Genomic DNA, 5,944 nt, shown 5'->3' on the forward strand with positions numbered 1-5,944 from the left:
GGAGGAGAAGACAGACAAGAATGTCTGACCTAGAGGAGTTTACTGGTGACAACCAATGCTATCAGCACAGCCTTGGATTATACAGCCCAAAGGGATGGGTGCTGGACTGGAGGAGTTGAATATTTGTGCATATTTTGGGATTGCTATAAGTAACCATTTAATCTAGTGGATAAGACTGTACCAAATGGTTTTGGATGGACAGAAACCTCTTAAACCAAATGCTAACTGTACATAAGGATTTATGGAGTTTGCATTTACTGCTCATTGTAGAGTTCAGTAAAGTTTTGCATAAAAGACAGCTCCTTGGCGTGAATAGTATTCTTTGAGAAAAAGTGAAGAGCTTACTCCAGGACTGTTAAGGATACTCAAGTTAAAGCCCAGTTTAACATCCTATGGCCTTCCGGATGTTTATGCAGCCTCGGTCTGTGCCTAAGCTTGAATCAGAAGGATTGGATGAAGTGTGGAGAGTGAGTTGTGAGAGAGGAGAAGAATTGATTTCTTTTGTGGTGGCCTGGGTTGGTCAGAGAGAATTGAGTTGATCGGTAACACTTGGTTACAAATGGTATGGAGTTTGCGCCACAAGACGCATGAGGAGAGAATTGATGAGCTGAAGATGTATACCCTGGAGGAAAGGAGAGACAGGATGATATGATAGACATTCAATTATTTGATAGGTATTAATATACAAACAAATCTTTTCCAGAGATGGGAAGGTGGTAGAACTAGAGGACATGAATTTAGATTGCAGGGAGGGCTGACTCGGAAATAACATCAGGAAGCACTTTTTCATGGAGAGGGAGGAAGATGCCTGGAATGCCCTCCTGCAGGAGGTGGTGGAGATGAAAACTATAACAGGATTCAAAAATGTGTGGGATAAACACAATGGAATCCTGTATGGAAGGTATGGATCCAAACAAGCTTAGCAGTGATTAGATATCAACACTAGTAATTGAGAAGCAAAGCCAGCCCTGGGCAGACTTCTACGGTCTGAGCCCTGATCATGCCCAGACAGATTTGGATAGGCTGGAGTGGGGCTTCAATGACAACTTCAGTGATTAGAGAATAAGGCCAGTGCCAGGCAGACTTCTACGGTCTGTGCCCTGAAAATTGCAAAGACAAATCAAGATCAGGAATGCATATGTAGTATCACATCATACCTTGTGACGTGAGTTTATCTTGTTGGGTAGATTGGATGAACCGCATGGGTTTTTATCTGCCATCATCTACTATGGGGGCTCATTTTCAATGTACTTAGACTTACAACATTCCATAGGTTTCCATGGAAGAAGATATGCCTTCAACTTACTATGTTAATTCTGCCAATGGTGATCAGCGCATAAATAAATGTTAACTTCTGCTAGCTGAATATTGTCCAGATTATTTTTGCTGGTTGTCATCAAGGTGTCTTTATTTGTATTTACTCTGCACTGGAGACACATTTTGCCTCTTTTTCCTGTTATGTACAAAAGGGAAAAAAAATTGGAGATATTGCCCTTGAGAGAAATCTTACCATATTATATGGGATACTATAGGGAAATAGTTTACTATTCCACTCTAAGGGGTATGTTTACTAAGGTGCGTTAGTTTTTTAATGCGCCTGTAAATTTAAGGCATTTTAAACACTAGCACGCCTATCCATTTCTACGGATGTGTTAGCGTTTAACGTGTGTAAACCACTTACGCGCATTAAAAATGCTAACACGCCCATAGTGCCACTTAGTAAACATAGGCGTAAGTATGGTTCTATTATTGGGAGCATACTGGAATATTGAGGACCTGGAGTGCTCTTTATGCTGGCTACTGACATGCATTTCACCATTTTCTCACAAAATAACTTGCATTGCACTCCACTGTCATTGATTTATGGCATTATTGAACGTGTCAAGCTGCCCGCTTCAATTCAGAGAATACGGCACTGAGCACCAGCCTACAAGATAAATCCTTGTATGACATGCAAAAGAATACATGTTCAGTTCTTTTGACCCTTTTCTCTGAATTTAGATACTTTTCTAATGCACACTAGGGTGGAGTAGTAGTTCAGTGGTTAGTGCAGTAACCTAAGACTCAGGGGAACTATGCTCAACTCTCACTGCTGTTTGTTGTGGCTCTGGATAAGTCATTTAACCCTCCATTGCCCCAAGTGTAAAATAAGTACCTGTATATGATATGTAAACAGCTTTGATTGTAACCATAGAAAGCTGGTGTATCAAATCCTATTCTCTTCATTGCACTTACTTTCAAAGCAGATGGATGTCTCAAAATGCCCCCCCCAAAAGTCCATCTGTCAAAAACATCTAAATCATGAATTTTGTTAGACAGAATAAGGATGTCTTACACTGCAATTCATCCAAATAGCAAGGGGGTGGGACTAGGTAAGGTCCAAATTTAGAATGTCCAACAGTGATAATGGAACAGGAAGAAACATCCAAGTCAAAAAAGAAGGACATATTAAATTAGCCCTGTTTCAATCACATCCAAGGTATAAAAAGGTGCCCTGATTGAGTAGCAGACCACTGGAGGGATTAAGGCATGACCCCTCCTTAGTAGCTCAATGGTAACTGTCCCCCTCACTCATCATACCTAAACTTACATTACCCAAATTGCAAAGGACTTAAATACAAAACAACTTACGCATCCAGCTTCTCCTACGTAAGCGCACAACTATGGAATAGACTCCCAAAAGCTGTAAAAACAATCCATGACCATCTAAACTTCAGAAAATCATTAAAAATCAACCTCTTCAAAAAGGCTTACCCCACTGATCCAACGTAAATCCCCACACCCAGCAACACAGCACAACTAATGATCGTACAGGACAATATTCAGTCTTCATTCCCTTCGGCCTTCACGGTTACTGCCACACACCTACCTCATTCGACCACAATACAACCATGTATTTGTTATCAATCGACTGGCGAATGCCTTTACGGTACTATGTAAGCCACATTGAGCCTGCAAATAGGTGGGAAAATGTGGGGTACAAATGTAACAAATAAATCTTTGAAAGTGAGATGGGAAAGGGAAGCTAAGCTCTCTGACAATATCAGATATTGTAGGCATTCTGAATACAGCAACTAGCAGGTCTGAAGGGTAGCCTAGTTGTCAGCGTGAGTGGACTATAAACCAGGGAGTCTAATTTCAAGTCCCACTTCAGTTCTCATCTTTCTTTCTTTTTTAAAAAAAACTTTTAAATTGCGAGCCTTCCAGAAACAGAGATATACCTACTGTACTTAAATTTAAATTGGTTCAATTTGTACATACCATGAGAATAATGAATCTCGTTCCTAAGTTAGGACATATGGAGTATGATTTAAGTCTCAGATTTACTTCTAATGCTTACTGTAGTACTTGCATTATGCCAAATAGAGCTTCCTTCTGGATTCCTTTAGAGGTAACACATATATTCAACCTGTCCAGATGTGCTAGAAAATTATTTTCAATCAAGCCTGTGGAAGCCAAGACAATGGGAAATATTTCTGTTTATGTCAGTATTTTACTCCATTGCATGGAATTTGAAGATCTTCTCTTTCTCCATACGATGCACAGAATAATCACTTGGCACTGAGACCTCAATACTGTTCTCATGCTTTTTTCTCATTTACCACAATGTCCTGTTTCTTGCATCAAGCTTTTTATCAGCTGGAATTGGAATATCTCAAGTTACATTACCTCTTCAGTCTCCATAATTCTCTTAGGGTCATTATCCCAGTGCTTTTCCAGTACAGTGATGCTGCAATGTTTACAAAGTTTCCAATGGATAAGACACAATGGGTTTTATGGTGCAGAAGCAGGTTACCTATGGGGACTCAACAAGATGCATAAAAATGAGGTGTACCCAGTGCCAGTTCCCTTTTTTTATGGGCCATCAGTCCTTCTCTCTGCTTTAGTAGTAAACAAATCTCTAGTAGTAGTAGTGGATTTTCCAGGGCATCATCAGATAAAACTGGTAGGGAGTAGAAGAGGGGTACCTGGATCATATTACTCACATCCCCCACCACTACCACCACCACTACCACTACCACTGAGATCACTTTTCCCAAATGTGAATGTACTATTTAGTTACTATAGTACCTGAATCTCACTTGTGATCTGTGATTTTGTTATACTTAACCTTTGTCTCCAGACACATATTATTTTGGTGGAGATGCATTGGTACATTATCCTGCTTATTTTTGAAGGAGAAGGGCGGCCATCTTCCGACACAAATCGGGAGATGGCTGGCCTTCTCTTAAGGCCGGCCAAATCGGTATAATCAAAAGCCGATTTTGGCAGGCCTCAACTGCTTTCTGTCGCAGGGACGGCCAAAGTTCAAGGGGGCGTGTCAGCAGTGTACCAAAGGTGGGACGGGGGCGTGGTTAAGAGATGGCCGTCCTCGGCCGATAATGGAAAAAAGAAGGCCGGCCCTGACGAGCATTTGGCCGACTTTACTTGGTCCCTTTTTGTTCACAACCAAGCCTTGAAAAGGTGCTTGAACTGACCAGATGACCACCGGAGGGAATCAGGGATCACCTCCCCTTACTCCCCCAGTGGTCACCAACCCCCTCCCAACCAAAAAAAAAAAATTAAAAAACATTTTTTTGCTAGCCTCTATGCTAGCCTCAAATGTCATACCCAGCTCCATCACAGCACTATGCAGGTCCCTGGAGCAGTTTTTAGTGGGTACTGCAGTGCACTTCAGGCAGGCAGACCCAGGCCCATCCCCCCCCTACCTGTTACACTTGTGGTGGTAAATGGGAGCCCTCCAAAACCCACCCAAAAACCACTGTACCCACATCTAGGTGCCCCCTGTTACCCTTTCAGGGCTATGGTAGTGGTGTACAGTTGTGGGGAGTGGGATTTGGGGGGGTTGGGGGGCTCAGCACACAAGGTAAGGGAGCTATGCACCTGGGAGCAATTTCTGAAGTCCACTGCAGAGCCTCCTAGGGTGCCCGGTTGGTGTCCTGGCATGTGAGTGGGACCAGTGCAGTACAAATGCTGGCTCCTCCCACAACCAAATGGCTTGGATTTGGCTGGTTTTCAGATGGCCTCCATTAATTTATCACGAGATACATCTTCCGTACCCTGGTACAGTCAATGGTACTGAGTCACCTGGACTACTGCAACGCACTGTACGCAGGATGCAAAGAACAGAATATCAAAAAACTCCAAACAGCCCAAAATACTGCCGCCAGACTCATATTTGGAAAAACTAAATATGAAAGTGCAAAACCCCTAAGAGAGAAACTTCACTGGCTCCCACTTAAGGAACACATCGCGTTCAAGATATGCACGATTGTTCACAAAATCATCCACGCAGACGCCCTAACCTATATGCTAAACCTCGTGGACCTGCCTCCCAGAAATGCCAAAAGATCATCCCGCAAATTTCTGAATCTACACTTCCCCAGCTGTAAAGGACTAAAATACAGGCTGATGCATTCAACTACCTTCTTTTACATGAGCATGCAGTTGTGGAATGCATTACTTACTATCTTGAAAACTATTAACGAAATAACCAACTTTCGTAAATCTCTGAAGACACATCTCTTCAACAAGGCCTACAAAGAAAACCCACAACCTTACTAAATCACCTCGCCAATCCACCCAGTTATGAAAGTCTACTTTCTATACCTATCCACCTAAATCTTCTCTTCTTTCCCTTATTTAATATTTTCACATCACTACTTGTATCTGACATCCTGGAATGACAAAGCCATAACAGGACTCTGTAAGCCACATTGAGCCTGCAAATAGGTGGGAAAATGTGGGATACAAATGCAATAAATAAATAAATAATTTCCATTATCGGCGAAAACCTATGTCGGCCATCTCTAAGGGCGGCCCAAATGTTGAGATTTGCCCGTCCCTGACCGTATTATAGAAACGAAAGATGGCCGCCCATCTTGTTTCGATAATACGGTCGGGTACGCCGCTTTACGGGGCCGTCATTAGAGATGGGCGCCCC

The sequence above is a fragment of the Microcaecilia unicolor genome, chromosome 6, assembly GCF_901765095.1.
Source record: "Microcaecilia unicolor chromosome 6, aMicUni1.1, whole genome shotgun sequence".
Taxonomy (NCBI): Eukaryota; Metazoa; Chordata; class Amphibia; order Gymnophiona; family Siphonopidae; genus Microcaecilia; species Microcaecilia unicolor.